At 35.0% G+C, this 18,307-nt stretch overlaps 1 protein-coding gene across 1 annotated transcript in view; it reads right to left on the bottom strand.

The window, feature by feature from the left end:
* Window positions 1–18,307, bottom strand: part of LOC106661644 — a 41,236-nt gene that overhangs the window by 11,383 nt on the left and 11,546 nt on the right. The window lies entirely within an intron of this gene.

Below are 18,307 nucleotides of genomic sequence, written 5' to 3'. Positions count from 1 at the left end.
TGATCACATATCCGAATCATACCTCCGTGGTACAATAGTTCAAATTTTATTCTACATAGTTTTACATATTTGAAGAATATTGCATAAATTTGCATATTTGAAACTCGTAGAAATTAGTAAAATCCCTGGGGATGAAGGATTTATATTTATTACAAAAGAAATATAAAAAACATCTTTGATATAAATTCCAGATTGACTGGATGGTGGAAATAAAAATCTTTAATGACAACATTAAAGTAGTTAAACAGGGATTCGATGATCCGGTTATGTAAGTTTCTACAAGAAGCTTCCGTCATCTCTGTCGAAGTTTAAAAGTCTTTTTTGGCGTACAAATATTTTTTGAGCGATAATAAACACTGTAGTTTTACAGAAAACTTTCAACTTTCTCGTCAAATTTAATTCAAGTCATGAAAGTTAATTATTTATTTTGTAAAATATTTTAAATTATAGGATTTTTTGTTTGACTTCCTTTCAAAATGAAAACGTACTAGACAATAGAGAAAATATATGACTAGGTTAAAAAGTTAATTATTAGCCGGTGATGTCTCTGACATTCACACTGCTTATTTTCATATTTTTAGTGGAAATTGTAAAGTATATTTGAAGGTAGTTTAGATCGTATAATATTGCATATTTGCGATTTTATTAGAGCATATCATATGGCATATTTAAGGATTTTTATTGCACAGATATCCAGACTCTAGTTATGACACGTATTGAAATTTTTTGTTTTTGTATGAAACTTCAATCGATTAGAGTAACAGATATTACTTTGTTTAAATTTTTTATTCATATATCTAGTAAATTTATAAGAGTAAGAATAATTAAAAAAGACCTTTACTTAATACATCCTCGTTGAAAGTAAGTTTAATATAAATTAATTATTAAAGAACGTTTTCTATTGTTTTTAGAACTATTTTTCGCTATAGGAATTTCTGATAAAATGTTCAAAAATGAATATGGTCATTTGTAATATATTCTTAATGTATTAATTTTAATTAAATCATAGTATTCTTATTAGTTAAATAAAACAAAATGAAAAACACAAACAAAAAACAAAAAATTTGTTAATCGTCATTTTTAATAATGGATTTACTGAAGAACAGTAAACATGAAGATTATTCGGTTTGCAAACCTTTTCTCGTATTTTCTCCATTTTACCCAGTTTTATTCTTGAACTAGAAGTTGGCAATATTATGAGTCATCGAGGTCACCGGCAAATGGATGTTGCAGAGGCAGTTGAAGTTTCGCATAGCATGGTATCCCGGGATTTAGAGAATGCCAATACTCGGCCTGGTAGTGGATCTCAGCCCATTACGACGCAAAGGGAGGACACAAATATTGTTATTGTTGCCAGATAGAGCAAGGCCTTTATCAATACAAAGAATTCGTAATTCGGAAGTTGGCCTCACATCGTATGCCCCTTTGGGGCGACCTGCAGCAACGGCCCGCCACAAGCAACTGAGGAATGTGGTGCAACGAGCGCCAGAAGAGAACACCAATTGGAATGCTGTTATGTTTACTTCTGGGTCGCCTTTCTGTCTGTATAGAGACAGCCGGCGCCGAAAAGTCTACCGAGAACAGGGATGCGCCCAATGCCCCAGTTCGGGCTCCGTTCAGTGCAGTTTGGAGGAGGCGGTGTAACGGTCTGGGCTGGGATTTACACCGGAGGACGAACAGGACGCCATATTGTATTGTGTCACGCAGTCCGTTATGTCCAAGAAATTATCGAGGAATACACCCCTCAAACCAGGGATCTTCAGAATCTTTTCGATATCTGACAATGCCAGATTTGAGAATTTCCCATTGCACCCTTCCCCCATTTTCACCGGGCCACATTCCCATTGAGCATATTTGGGATGCGTTGTAGAGGAGGCTTTTCGATCACCATCCGCAGCCAGTTGACCAGCAACAACTGAGTGCAGCGTTAGAACATGGAATGAAATTCCTTATGAAATTAGTGAAAATCTTATTAACAGTATGCCTAGTATGCCTAACAGGTGCTTAGTGGTTTTAGCTACCAGAGGATTTTATACACACTATTATATTAATTGTTTAAAAAAATTATTGTGCCAAATAAGCAAAATTATGGAATTAAAGCCTTTTATTTTCTTGTTTTTCAAAATCCCTAAATTAAATTTTCCTTCAAAACAATAATTTTTATTAAATTTTAATGTAGTTTACAATAAAAATGCTAGGGAAAGTAAATACTATAAAATTGGCAATATCCCTAGTCATTGTTGAGCAGTTTATTTGGACTTATGAATATGTGAGAAGTGTCGTAATAATTTTGGTTTTGTAATTCAGATACCTGTCCTAGGCTTGTAGCAGTTTAGCTGTAATGATTATCGTCGTCATACCAGGTATATTTATTTACACATGTAAACTCGGTTGTCGGGGGCGTAGGTGGCCGCAATGGTTCAGGCGTTGACATGGCGCTCATCACTGAAAGGTACAGGGTTCGAATCAAGCGGTCCTGCATTCGAAACCAACATACTTACAAATGGGTTCCTCAATAATATCATGACCCTGACACTGCCTTACTCCCTCAAATGTCTGTCTGGCGCCATTGAAAAAGGTTTAAGAATAAGAATAATATCAAATGAAATCAACGAAGGAAAAAGCTCTGTAGGCAAGGCAGAACGGAAGGGCATAATACTGCTTTATGTGCAAATGGGATCTGTACAAAAATAAATAAAGGAAATAAACAAAGCATTGGGGGCGTCGGTAGCCGCAACGGTTTAGGCGTTGACACGGCGCTCATCACTGTAAGGTAAAAGGACCCGGGTTCGAATCCAGCGGCCCTGCATTCGAACCCGACATATTTACAAATGGGCTTTTTTTCAAAAACACCGGCACCCTGAGTGTTTATATGACCTCTGCTGTGGCGAACCCTCGTTTTAAAAAATAAATAAATAAACTCGGCTGTCCGTTAACTAATTTATGCGCGTCAGGAATAAATGCCCAAAAGAAATATTATATCTATTTACTAACTAAATAAATAGTCTACAAAAAAAAAAAGCTGTGATATATGGTTGAATTAGCAAAACAGAAAAAAACATTGGATTTGACACGGCCCTCGGCTGTCTTAGAAGGAAGTTGCCTGGGAACGTAAATACCAAGGGAACGAGTCCGAAATCTTGACAGCACTGTGTTTAGAACGAAAGATTGCAAATAACTCCGGAGGCCACTCCCCAAATATTGAATATTCATTTCCCATTCGCGTTTTTATAGAATTGATTTTTTAAATATTTTGTTATAACCTTTGTTCGGTATCACTAACAATTTTAATATAAACGGAAGTATGTAATTTGTATAAGGACTTTTTAATAATAACAAAAGACGAATAACTGCAAGCAGAATAGAAAGTAGTTCCCAATTGTTTTGGTCTTCTTTTGAGCCCTAGACTGTTTAAGGCAAATAAACCGTTCTATTTTTTATATGCTAGGTGATGACCGTTGATGATTATAGTGATGATGATGTGGGGATAGCGGTCACGTAGGTTAGAAAAAACCTCTATTCCATTGAACCGACGATTCGGAAAATATATTCCCTTTCTCAAGGCTACGTCTAGGAACACAATACACATTTGTGATGAAATTTTAAGAAAATTATCAAACTAAAACTGTATTATAACAAGTATTTTAATTTCTAACTTAATACAAACCAAACAATCTAACAGCCAGTAACAATGAGATTTTTACGACAAAACTATATTAATCATTGCCAATTATTAACTTCTTTAAAGGAGTGAGTCAGGTGTATATTTACAAAACGTGCTCAGGTGTTTTTGGCTATGTGAAATACATCCTTTTAAACTGCTTTTGGATGACATCACATTTGTCATTCTTTGTGTCATATTACAATATATATCTAGTTGGTAACAATTTTAATATCGATTGTCACCTCTGATCAATCTTCTTTTTTGGCAATTATTTTCCGTTTTTATTTTAGCCCCGTTTTTAAAGTCAAAATTATGTTTTAGTGAGATAGCTTGCGTAGATAAAGTTAATTGTTTTTCTATCTCATTTCTGACCATTATATTCATGTTGGTAAATTCTTTCATGTATTATTGGCCGTCTAACACCATTACAATTTTGACGATTAATTTCATATACTAAGCTTGATTCTTCTTTATTGTATAATTTGATTTTAAGTATTATTTATATTGTTTTTAATGGTGACTTACTCTTATATGAAATCTTTATTTCAGAGTTCTTTTTAAATGAAATAAAGGTTTTTTCTAGCCTGAGCGACCGTTATTCCAACATCATCATCACTATCAGTACTTAAGTTTAAAACGTAAAAAGTTATGAGGCACCATTATCCTGCTTTCACTACTCGTGAAGTTTGCTGAAAAAGTGGTTTACACAGATAAACTTAACTGAGATATTGTGCTAATCACCATAATGTGTCCATTGTCGTGCGTTTTATTTGTCAGACGAGTTTCGATCATTTTCGGTGTTTGGTCTGTATGCTGGGTGTCAGAATGGTATATTAATCCATTGTTTTATTTCAAGACATAATCTAATTATATTGTACTACATTAATTATTAAGAGGCATGAAAACGCCGGGGGCTGCAACGGTGAAGGAGTGGACACCGTAGTCTAAAAATACTTCAAAAATTTATATTTTCCAAAAGCATCGAACTCCGATAGTTGATAAACCGTACATTTCCAAATCCCCCGGAGTATAAATTTATCAGTTACTATTTGACTATTTACAGCACTTCCTTCGTTTTATGGTAAGTGATATACGTATTATGAATAGACGAACAAACGTATCATGTGTGTGATACGAATCCATCAACATCTATCGTTAAGCCACAGTTAAATTCTGTCCCTGAGTAGTTATCCTTTAATCTGAGCATACACACAATTAATTTTTTTAAATCTAATATTCAAAGACCACTGCGTCATAAGCTGCTCGTACAACCCATGATATTAGCAGGAAGATAATAATCGACCCACTACTAACCTTATAAATTACTCAATTAATTAAGGTTTTTAGTTGAGATAAAAATGTCAGTTCACGAGCGGGATTCGAACCCACGACCTTCGGCTTGATACGCCGCTACTCTACCACTTGAACTATCGTGACTTCGATCCACTCGGGCACTAACTTCCCATCTCAACCCCCACCTTTTGAATTTTCTCTCCTTTTTGCCATTTTGCCACTTTTTTTATCTCAACTCAAAACCTTAATTAATTGAATGATATTAATTTGTCAAGCGGACCACGAAAAATAGTAAACTTATAAATTACTTTCAATTAATTAATCTTTATGTAGGGTTTATTGGTTGAGTTAAAAAAGTCAGCGTCTTAATGGATTTAATAAGTTAAATGAAGTATATCTTCACTAAAGCTCTCCGTGGCCATTTCATTAGTCGCCGAAAACCAAATAGATTACACGACATTTGAAAAATGGCAAAAATGAGGGAAAATTCGAAGCGATGGGAAGTCCGAGTGGATCGAAGTCACGATAGCTCAAGTCGTAGAGTTGCGGCGTATTTAGCCGAAGGTCGTGGTTCGAATCCCGCTCGTGACACTGACTTTTTTATCCCAAGCAATACCTTACATTAAGACTAATTAATTGAAATAGGTTATTTGGTCAAACGGACCACGAAATCTAATGGACTTATAAATTACAGCATACTTAAAGAACAAAACGGACAGGACAGTGCAAAGTCTCAACTATTGAAATGAAATGCAAATAAAGACAAGATCAAATTGTATGACCTGATACAAAATTAAGTGTTAAAACCAAGGTCAAACCAACTAATTAAAATGTTCCTTACATAGACAATGTATAAGAGTTTATAAAATATGTCGATATAGCTTCTGACTATACAGCTCGTAAATTTTTAAAAATTTTGTTTTCGTTTTACAATCGTTATATTTTGCCCAAGATCGACAACATTCTGACTTTCTATTACAAGATGATTTAGAAAAGTAAAGTTAGGGTCGACGTACTTCCCCTTGTTTTGGCGTTCCGCCCAAGTACCATTGTCCCAACGAAATTGATGGATTAACGTCAACTGAAATCTGGTTTTGACTTATGGACAGACACATAATCGTCTATACTAGAAGACAAGTGATAGCGTGGGTTCTCCTTGAAAGGCTTTTTCATACGAGTTCTAAACGAAATTCGATAAATCTGTGTTATTGTCTTAAAGTTTATTTGTAATACTCGTTTTGATGTTTGACTAAAAGTAGAGTTTTGAACACCTAATAAATATTACGTAAAGTGGCTATTTGCACATTCTAAAGTAAGATTTGTAAGTAAACAAACTTGACACATGTTACTTTTAGCAATGGATTTATAGTTTTTAATTCTCTGCGAGAAAAGATTTATTTAATTTTTAACCACCATTTTGAGGTTTACGAGGGTTTATTACATAATTCTTAACCTTCGGACGCCATGAAATCTTGAACATAAATATTTAGGTGCAATTAGTCCGGCTTGTTTTCTTTGTTAAGGAAACGGACGAAAGGACGTCTGTCTATAGTTCAGAGGACGTCGAGGTTTTATTTCAATAGCCGACGTAATTTACAATTGAATACGTTGCACTATTTGAATAAATAATAACTCAAAGGAATAACGGTGAGACGAAATCCATCTCAGGGCTCAATCAGATTAACGTGCACGTAAAGCCTTTCACTGGCAACGCGCTTCTTTTTGAATACCAATTGTTTCTCAAGTAGCCCAGCAAAGGTATCGGCAAAAATGCAATTGTACAAAGAGACTATAAAATCAATTATTGAAGAAATTTTAAAAATAGAAGTTGCCGGTTTAATTAATGCGGTTTTTAAGGGTGGACCAAGGTCGGCGTGGCCAAAGTTGCCTGTCTGATTTATTGTTTTGCAATTTAAGAAATGTCTTCCGATTTGATTATGTTACTTTTCCAGGAGTTCAATTAATCTAATTTCAAAAAATCAAATTCTTTTGCATGGACGAACTCTAAAATGCTCTTGTAGGTGTGACCTAACCATTGGATCAAAGCCTCTGCAGCAATTCTGTTTTAGTAGTTATCCAAAAACTGCTCTTGGAATACCCAAATAGGCATATTATTTTATTAAGAAGAGTTTGGTTTTCTTGTACATATACATGTGAAAATGAGTGGTATTTAGTGAACGTTAGTCAATGATATTCGGAGATCGTGAGATGCGGTCTGGTGTGACGTAGGTTTTAGAAAAACATTTTCTTAATCCTGCCAACGTTTCGATCTTTATTGAGATCACGTTCAGGGCATGGAATTTATAAACATTGTTTAAATTTTACAAATATATGTAGGAGGTGAAAAAAAATGAATTCATACAATGCTAGAATTTTTTTTAATCTAAAATTTTGTAGCATTGTATAAATTCATTTTTTTAATCTAAAATTTTCTAGCATTGTATAAATTCATTTTTTATCTAAAATTTTCTAGCATTGTATAAATTCATTTGTTTAATCTAAAATTTTCTAGCATTGTATAAATTCATTTTTTATCTAAAATTTTGTAGCATTGTATAAATTTATTTATTTTTTTTAATCTAAAATTTTCTAGCCTGGCATAAATTCATTTTTTTATCTAAAATTTTCTAGCATTGTATAAATTTATTTATTTTTTTTAATCTAAAATTTTCTAGCATTGTATAAATTCATTTTTTTATCTAAAATTTTCTAGCCTGGCATAAATTCATTTTTTTATATAAAATTTTCTAGCATTGTATAAATTCACTTTTTGAATCTAAAATTTTCTAGCATTGTATAAATTCATTTTTTATCTAAAATTTTCTAGCATTGTATAAATTCATTTTTTTAATCTAAAATTTTCTAGTATTGTATAAATTCATATTTTTTTAATCTAAAATGTTCTAGCATTGTATAAATTCATTTTTATCTACAATTTTTTAGCATTGTATAAATTCATTTTTTTTATCTAAAATTTTCTAGCATTGTATAAATTCATATTTATTTATCTAAAATTTTCTAGCATTGTATAAACTCATTTTTTTAATCTAAAATTTTCTAGCATTGTATAAATTCATATTTTTTTAATCTAAAATTTTCTAGCATTGTATAAATTCATTTTTTTATCTAAAATTTTCTAGCATTGTATAAATTCATTTTTTTATCTAAAATTTTCTAGCATTGTATAAATTCATATTTTTTTATCTAAAATGTTCTAGCATTGTATAAACTCATTTTTTTAATCTAAAATTTTCTAGAATTGTGTAAATTAATTTTTTTACCTCCTACATGTATTTGTAAAATTTAAACAATGTATATAAATCCCAGGCCCTGAAGATGATCTCAATAAAGATCGAAACGTTGGTACGATAAAGAAAATGTTTTTCTAAAACCTACGATACACCAGACCGCATCTCACGATCTCCGTATAAACATGTGAACAGCTTAATTACATTAAAAACATTAGCGAAAAATTGTTAACTTTCAATACTTTTAACACAAAGGCAAAAGGGAAAGTAGTACTAGAAAATACACTGCGTAGGTACACCGGAAATGGCCTTAATAAAGCTACGTTATTGTCCTATGATTCGCCAGACGAGAGAAAAGGGGCCTAAAAGACAAAGGTGGTCATCTCTGAGACACAGGCCGGGTAAATTCCGCTTTTAAACCGCACTCTAGATATCATATAGATTATTTTTAGACTAAATCACAGATAATAGCAGATTGCACCGATTGCGAATTTCCTATCGTATTTCCCAAGGGAGATGAAAAATATCGTTCACTTTCTAAAGATCACGAAGATCGATATTGCGAAATTTAACGATACTTGCTGTCAATAAAATGTTTGTGTTTAATATCAGGATTGAACAATCCGGAGGACCGATTTATTTTGAAAGATAGATGTGTACAAATCGTAAGAACAATATTGGTGTTTTTAACCGAGTCTATTTCAATTTTTTTTTTTCAATTTAACAAATAGAAAATATAACTAATCTTTTTTTATGATTAGCATATCATTTTTAAACGTAACTTTTAGTAGTTGGATTTCTTGTTGAAGGATAATAAATTTGTAGTTTTGTCAGTGGTATGATATTTTTATAGTTCAATATGACTCGCATGAATCATTTTTTGACTGATATAATGGGCTTAGCTCGTCTTTTAAAGCACTACCGCTTAATTTTGGAATAAATTTGCCCGTGGGGCATCTGTCGAGTACATGCAATTCGCCGAGTTACTATAACCTATTATCTTTTAAGTATATAATTTAAATATAAATCTATCGATGGAAGTCCCTCTTGGTAATTCTCAACAGCAATGGGACTTACGAGATCATGACGAAATGATAAAACAACCGCCTCCAGCAGGGAAAAGACCAAAGCATAAGTGTAGAATAGCACGAGAGAGACATTCTTCATTTCTTCTTTAAATTCGTAGCAGTCTTTTTCTTTAGATGCAACTGCAAAGTCGTTCCATTAAACGATGATTAATAAAACTCTCAGGTGAGACTAAGAAGCATTCGGGAAAGGTATTCTAAACGTCCACGCTGCTTTTGTGAATAAACATAATCATGATCAGCCGTGATGGTATTCTCCTTTCACATGTATTTCCTGCCTAGGCACGGATCTTCAGTTGACACTTTAACCAAATTATACTAAGGTGAATTGTTAGCGAAGAAAAATTAATAAAGGTGTTTCACAGCTGGTTTACACTAAAATAAGTAAATAGTTTTCACAATGAAGTTTCTATATTGTTAAGTACTTGTAATGCAAATTGATTGAATATCAAAACAACCAATCTTTACTAGTGAACACCAGTGTGTGTTATTATTATAGTTTTCTGACAAATTTGAACCGTCATTTTTTAGTACTTAATTCAATCACTTTTTATTTCTATTTTTGCATCCAAATCCCCAATTTGCTAACTGTAATATATAAAAAAATAGATTCGAAGGCGGAAAACAAAATGCCAACATATGACCTAGAAAACGTCAGTTTGGAAGAAGGGTGTGGTATCTTTTTTAATTATTTTCGAAACCGCTATATGTGGTCAATTGGCTTTAATGATGCAGCTGTTTAAAAAGAACAAAACCTTTTTATAAAAAAAAAATGCCTTGTTATGTATAATACCATATACAATATGTAATCTTTAAAAAAAGCTCAACCCTTGGGTTTTTATTTTTTCATTTTGAAGGTCGTTGCATTCGTAATCAAGTTGAAAATTTAATTTAAAATATAAAATTATTTTTCTAAAACTTAAAAAATTTAGAAATTTCATAGATGGATTCATAACCGCAACTATATTTCAGGAATGTTCTGAACTTTGAAAAATTAAGGATTGTTAATGGCAATGTGTTGGGAATATAATATACATTGATATGACGTTTAAGACTATTAAATATAAAAAAGGATTTGTAAATTTCAAATAATTATTTACTTTATTGCGTAAGCCCTGAGGAGGGATAAATACCGAAAGTTTGGTGAAGTAGCAAAGGTTTTTGTTAAAAGACGCTCAGATGAACTCTTAAAGGCTCAGACAAAAAACGTATTTCTTCACATATTATTAATTAATTAGTAAGTAATTAATTATATATAATTAATTTCTTACTAATTAANTTTTTTTATATCTGTAAATCTAAAATTGGCCAACAGAATATAGAATCAAAAAGATGAGGATTACAAGGGGAAATCAATAGAAAATTATATAAATATAATAAATAATATAAAAACATAGTTCCTGGAAATAGGGAGCGTTCTTAGGCCAAAGGGAACGGAATAAAAACTTTTTTTTCTTCTAAAATAATCGAGCGAGATGGATTTTCCGAATTTGTGAAGTCCTTCATGTTTATAACCCAAAAGATTACAGCCATATGGCCCATGACGACCAGCTCGGAAGTTTAATCGAAAGTAATCCTTGGTATGCCACTTAGAAGATAGCAGAAATGCTTAGCGGGACAATTTACAAAAACTTAGCCATCTTCCTGAATGCCAGGCACGTTAAGTGACGAAATTTATAAACAAAAACGTTATTTGTTTTAAAGTTTCAAGATAGTTAAGTGAAATCATTTCTTATTGACTTTTTTGCACGTTTGTTAAAATATAGCTTTGCCTTTTTTTTAAATTTTGTACATTACTGCATTAACGTGCGTTAATGGAGGAATGGAATTGTTTAAAACTAATTCGGCTCTGAAAAAAAAACTTGTAAGTATCAATTAGATTTCGTGGTCCGATTGACCAAATAACATCATTCAATTAATTAATCTTTATGTAAGGTATTGGTTGAGATAATAAAGTCAGGGGAACGAGCGGGATTCGAACCCACGACCTTCGGCTAAATATGCCGCTGCCCTCCCACTTGAGCTAAAGTGACTTCGATCCACTCAGACACCAATTCCCATTTCAACCTATCTTTCGAATTTTCCCACCTTTTTTCCCTTTTTCAAATGTCGTGTAATCTATTTGATTCTCGGCGACAAATGAAATGGCCACGGAGAGCTTTATTGGCTTCATTTAACTTATTAAATCCATTAGATTTCGTGGTCCGATTGACTAAATAAGATCTTTCAATTAATTAATCTTTATGTAAGGTATTGGTTAAGATAAAAAAGTCAGTGCCACGAGCGGGATTCGAACCCCCCGGCGTAGTTAGCCAAAGGTTGTGGGTTCGAATCCCGCTCGTGACATTTGTGAGTACGTTTAGTTTTACATAGAAATAATATTTTATTTACTTGAAATGATTGAAATATTTTTAATACTTTTATACTTGACGGATCAGCGTGGATTTTCAGTCAGCCATCTTCGGTTTTTCCACAAAAATTATTTAAGGATGAACCAAAAAAATGTTTGAAGTAAAGGTAAAAATAACTATTACATTGGTAATAAATTAAATTAAATAATGTTTTAGATTAATTTTAATAGTTGAGTTGTACAGCCGGAGATTCCGTTTTGCAGAAGGACCTTCGATACAATCCTCAAAAAGAAACGAGTTTGTTTCAAAGCTAGCAAGTAAATCGGGTGTGGCTGGAACACATTTTATTTTTTATTTTATTTTCCAATTCCACCGGCCACCAAGGGTACGCTACACTTAATTTAAATAACTTTTGGCGTGAATTCCTCTTTTATTTTTGTTTTTATCGACGTTTATTAAACGGCATTATTTATAATAGAAGGCACGTTGAATTTCTCCATAGAAAGAGTAACTCGGACTAATGACTCTATATTAATATTAATTATCTAACGCTCAAATAACAACTTCGTTATTAACTTATAAAATTCAGTAAAGACGCTATCAACTTTAACGGCCAATTTTATTTTATGAAAATTTGCAAAATTATAAAGTACAATTCATACATGTGGTAACCGTAAGCTTTGTTAAATTCACACTTAACATCACGTTGACAGAATCAAAAAACTGAAAGAACGTTTGACAATATTTACCTTAAATGATATTGTTAAGAATTAATCATCGCCCTAAGAATAAATGTTGTTCAGTATCTAAGAACAACCCAATGAACCTCGAAGTAAAGAGTTCTTGCCAGGTTTCTTTCTAGGTTCAAGTTCATCCGCAAAAAAAGGTACCCTATCGGCGGCCTTGGTATATTCTTACAAGTACCAGAACGCGCGCCGAACGTAACTTCTTTTCATTATTAGATTCGATAAGCCACCAATTTATTGTTAAAAAATAAAAATACCCAAAAAACAACAACACTTAAGTTATTTTTTTTCTTATTCTATTAATTTTAATTAAATTAACCGATATATTCTTGTTAGGTGGATAAAACATCATAGAAAATACAAATCAAAAACAAAAAAATTGATAATCCTCATTTTTAATAACGGATTTATTTAAGAATAGTAAACATGAAGATTACTCATTTTGTAAACGAATACCTTTCTCCATTTTGATCTAGTTGTATTCTCTTTAACCGTGAAAAGACATATTATCTTGAACCAGAAGTTAGCAATACTATGAGAATGAGGTCGCGGTCACCAAGTGGATATCGCAGAGGCATTTGGCGTTTCTCAGAGCATACTCTGAGCGCATTACGACGCTAAGGGAGGACAGAAATTTTGTCATTGCTGCAAGACGGAGCCCATTCCATAGTTCCTGCCAGATCCTAAATGAAGTAAGATGATGTTTTGGCAAGGCATCGAAGCAATCAAACGATTCGTAATCTCGTGTAGTGATAGAAGAAGAAACTGAAACTTACGGATAGGAACGCGACTCATCAGTATTCCAATTGGTGTTCTCTTTTAGGCGCTCGCTGCACCATGTGCTCCTGAGTTGACGGTGGCGGCTGTTACTGCAGGTCGTCTCGAAGGGGCATACGATATGAGGCCAACTTCCGAACATCTGAGCACCAGTATGAGGCATACTGTTAATAAGGTTTTCACTAATTTCATAAGGAATTTCATTCCATAGATGTTCTAACGCTGCACTCAGTTGTTGCTGGTCAACTGGCTGCGGATGGTGATCGAAAAGCCTTCTCTACAACGCATCCCAAATATGCTCAATGGGAATGTGGTCTGGTGAAAATGGGGGAAGGGTGCAATGGGAAATTCTTAAGTTTTCTAAACAGTGATGAACACCTCGGCCTCTGAGATCTGCCATTGTCAGATATCGAAAATCCCTGAAGATCCCTGGTTTGAGAAATGTATTCCTCGATAATTTCTTGGACATAATGGACTGCGGTGAGGTTGCTTTCAACATTTTGGAGTCCAGTTCGTCCTCCGGTGTAAATCCCAGCCCAGACCGTTACACCGCCTCCTCCAAACTGCACAGAAGCGAGCCGGAACTGGGGCATTGTACGCATCCCCGTTCTCGGTAGACTCTTTGGAGCCGGCTGTCACTTTACAGACAGAAACGTGACTCATAAGTAAACATAACAGCATTCCAATTGGTGTTCTCTTCTAGGCGCTCGTTGCACCACATCCCGCTCGTGCCACCAAAAAAAAAACACCCACCCTGGGAGTCATGGCCCACTCTATGTGGAACCACGGCGACAACGGGTGGTATAATGTGGTTGAGACTCGAGACCCCGATACGGCTCACCTCGTGTTCTCTTCCGCGGCCCTGTTTCTCAATCCGAATTCCTTCATTCTATCCTGTGACCCCTCCTAACCCTTGGTTACAAGGGGGGTATCCAGGCACAAAATAATGGTGTAGCCTTGAGGGCGTGGCAACCTCTCTAAAGCACAAGCTGTCTTATGTCGGCCTCAGGGTCGGCAGGGACGTCGGGTGCCTTAGCAGAGTCACACGAGGGCCAGTGCACCAGATCCTGTCTGCATAGATGGGGGAGGGTTGTATGGCCATCTGTACCACGGGGTGACAGAAATGTTCCAGAATCCAGCCCACTGTCACGTTGGGATGGATTCGTGGTGGCTTGTGGTGACGCCCCTGGCGGGAACTTAGAGAGAGGCTGTCTTCTACCTGGGACCTTTCGTGAAGCTTGCGTATGGCCAATGTATTATCCCCGGTCCTCACGGGAAACGTTGCGACCGGACGACAGCATGTAAGCGTTGAGGACGTCATGATCATGCTACAGTCCCTCGAATGCGTGAGTAAGCGACTGGAAAAGGGTAGTGGTATCGGCGGTTTCTGACGAGTATGCTTTGCATTGTTGTGCGTATGACCGGCGTGGTACCCTTGGGGAAGCGAAGGATCGGACCACCTAGGCTAGACCTATGGCGTCCCTCGATTACGTGCAGCAGGTGTAGGCTGAGCTTGATAAGAGACCTTTGTCCGTAGGCAGTACTCATCTAGGGGGTGGGTAGCAATCCCACTTTTTAATCCGAAACCGCTGTCGGGACGTTCCCGAAAGTTTCTACGCTGGAGGAGCCTCTACACTCAGAGGGATAGAGTCGCCTTCTCTATCTAGGGAGTACGCGAGGGGGGGGACGGGCTGATGTATTTCGGCCCGTTAGCCCCTCGCGTGCGGCGTACGACCTGACGCACAATGCAGGCCCGACCATTCGGAGTGGACAAGCGGAGAGCGTGGCTACTGACCCTTAGGGGCCGGGACACCACTACACCAATGCTGCGGCGGTAACATTTTTCCGTCGTATGCAGAAGTGCGTCAGCTCTCATCTTGAGAATCAAAACGTCCGATAAGGCCGAATAGGCTAGGTGCGGACGTTAAAGATCCTCTTGTCTTGTTGACGATGAGTAATCGGGAACGGAATGCACCACATTCCTCAGTTGCTGGTGGCGGCTTGTTACTGCAGGTCGCCCCAAAGGGGCATACGATGTGAGGGCAACTTCCGAATTTCGAATCCTTTGTGTTGATAAAGGCCTTGCTCTATCTTGCAACAATGACAATATTTCTGTCCTCCCTTTGCGTCGTAATAGGCTGAGATCCACTATCAGGCCTCGTATTGGCATTTACTTCTCTAAATCCCGGGATACCATGCTCTGCAAAACGTCAACTGCCTCTGCGACATCCACTTGCCTGGGACCTCGATCACTCAAAATATTGCGAACTTCTAGTTCAAGATGGTTAAGATGGTTCTATTTCTAGTTCTTTTTATGGTTAAAGAGAATACAACTAGATAAAAATAGAGAAAATACGAGAAAAGGTGTTTGCTTACAAAATGAGTAATCTTCATGTTTACTATTCTTAATTAAATCCTATTAAAAATGAGTATTAACAAATTTTTTGTTTTTGGTTTGTATTTTCTATGTTGTTTTATCTACCTAACAAGAATATATCGGTCCACTTAATTAAAATCAATAGAATAAGAATAAATTACCCTATTCATTTTTTCGCAATTTACATAATTGAGACCGAAATACATTTTCCTTCAGGGAAAACTGTTATTCCTGGTGGACGAATAGTTACAAATCAATCACCATTGATCCATGACTAAGTGTAAATTTTTAAGGAAATACATACAACTTATACCAATTTTATGTTTTTTAAATAAACATTACTTATAAACTCAAAAATGTTAAACATCCCACCATCGATTCGAGTTGCGGCCTGGTTGCTAGTTTGAGCTGTCAGACGTTACATTCAGTGCTGGATTTATGACAATACAATCTTAATATCAGCATAAAGTAATGTTTTGATGTTACAAAAAAGGAGTTGAAAGCAAAATGCCGAGACGCGTCTGTCAGACCAAACAAGATAGACAGAACAAAATTATCTCAAAAGAACCAAAGTAGCTCAGACCCCCTTTTTATTTCTAATTTTCCGATTATATAAATCGAATATCAAACAAACACGTCGAAATTGTGAAATTAAGTTTTTAAATTATTTTTATTGGGCTACATTGGAGACACGATCAAAGAGAAAATTAATGCATTCGACAACAATTTGTAGTAGAAATTATGAAGGTGGGGTGACTATGTAGATTCCATTTTGTAAATGATGATTCTACTCACAGATTTGTTGTTTACGATGTTCCGGATTTCGAGCATTAAACGCTCATCATCAGTTTGAAGGAGTTACAAACACGTCTCTCGACATGAATTGTAAGAGTGGATCCGCCGATCCACCTCCAACGCGACGTTCCAGTGAGAAGCTGGTTATCAAAATCTATTGTATTATTTAAGCATTTAACTTCATGGTTAATTTTTTTTTTCAAATTTCTCAAACCAATCTAGTTCCTCTCTTTGTTGAAACTGTGTAACAATACATTTAAATTTAACTTGAAATTGTGTTTTGTTTCATTAAGATGGTATTTCAATTTAGGCAAGTAATTCGTTATCTTTTTTCTTTTTTTATATGCTTTTTATTTCTACGAATATAACAATGATTATTAGCAAAGCATAATACAGGCATGGATCACAATCCGTCTGCCGATTCGTTTTCATTTGTTGTGCCTCTTTGTCCTATATATTTAATATCGCAATCATTACAATCAAATTAGTAAACCCCGCTTTTTGACAAGTGGTTAACCTTGTATTTATGTTTTGATAGGATGTTTCTAATGAACACGCACATCTAAAAGCTACTCTAAAACCTTCTCGTGTAAAAATGTTTACCTACTTTTTCTGATAGTTCACCAATGTATGGCAAGCAACGTAAACGTAATGATTCAGTTTTGGTGGGGTGGCCGAGTCCATTTGTTCCTTCTTTTAAAATTATTTTGTTTATCCATTGTACTTGAACCTATCGATAAATGTGTGTTGTTTAGTGACAGATAGTTAATGATTGTTTGTAGCTCGTGAGATGCGGTCTGGTGTGACGTAGGTTTTAGAAAAACATTTTCTTTATCGTGCCAACGTTTCGATCTTTATTGAGATCATCTTCAGGGCCTGGGATTTATAAACATTGTTTAAATTATACAAATACATGTAGGATGTGAAAAAAGTGAATTTATACAATGCTACAGTACAAATGCTGAGTACAAATACTTTGCTTGAGTCTAAAATTTCTAGCATTGTATAAATTCACTTTTTTCACATCCTACATGTATTTGTAAAATTTAAACAATTTAATTTAAACAACTCATAAATCCCAGGTACTGAAGATGATCTCAATAAAGATCGAAACGTTGGCACGATAAAGAAAATGTTTTTCTAAAACCTACGTCATACCAGACCGCATTTCACGATCTCCAAACAACTATCGATAAATATTTCTTGATATCCATTGTTTTTAGCCAAGGTTTTAATTGTTTGTAATTCTTATTTATTATTAGCAGGCGTTAATGGGAGTTTCAAAAGCTCATAGCCAAATGAATCCAGCAGCTTTTTTGGGCCCATCCGCCTAGAATCATTAGAATCCCCATCATTTACAAAAAGTGCAAACGCAATTTGCCGTCCGGTCCCAACTTGGTGCCGAATTTTGTATTTTCCATGCAATTCTAATTTCGATTTTATTATTATTTAATATTTTTAGTTAGTTAAGTTGCCTATAAAAAAATATTTGCCATACAAAATTGTACCTATTTGGTAAAACTCAACCCCGGTTATCCTTTACTCACCATAATTACAAGGCGGCGAGACCGGTATTACAGTTTTCAGTGATAATCTACCGTTCGACTAAAATACCAATGTGTCGAAAAAAGGCGTAAACGGGAGTAGAATTATTTGCAAGGATGCGAATTGACGCCCCAAATACCGGTCATTATTGTATCGTCCTTCGGGCTCCCCGTTAGAAAGAATCGGTTACCGTCCGGGGTATCGGATTTACATATGCTAATACATAAAATAGCTGGCCGCTCTTCTGAAATATTGCAAACGCTCGTGTTTAACCCTCAAATCACTTCAATGTCTCTTCGAGTGTTAAATCACGTAGAACAACCTGGAAGGACATCTACTACACTTTATTATCATCGTGGTACGAACTAATAATGTAATATGTAAGTCGGCGATACGCATATGACATGAAACAAAGAAGTTCAGACG

The sequence above is a fragment of the Cimex lectularius genome, unplaced genomic scaffold, assembly GCF_000648675.2.
Source record: "Cimex lectularius strain Harlan isolate CLEC.00 unplaced genomic scaffold, Clec_2.1 scaffold16, whole genome shotgun sequence".
Lineage (NCBI taxonomy): Eukaryota > Metazoa > Arthropoda > Insecta > Hemiptera > Cimicidae > Cimex > Cimex lectularius.
The sequence above is the reverse complement of the archived record's forward strand: the minus strand, read 5'-3'. Positions and strand labels throughout refer to the sequence as shown.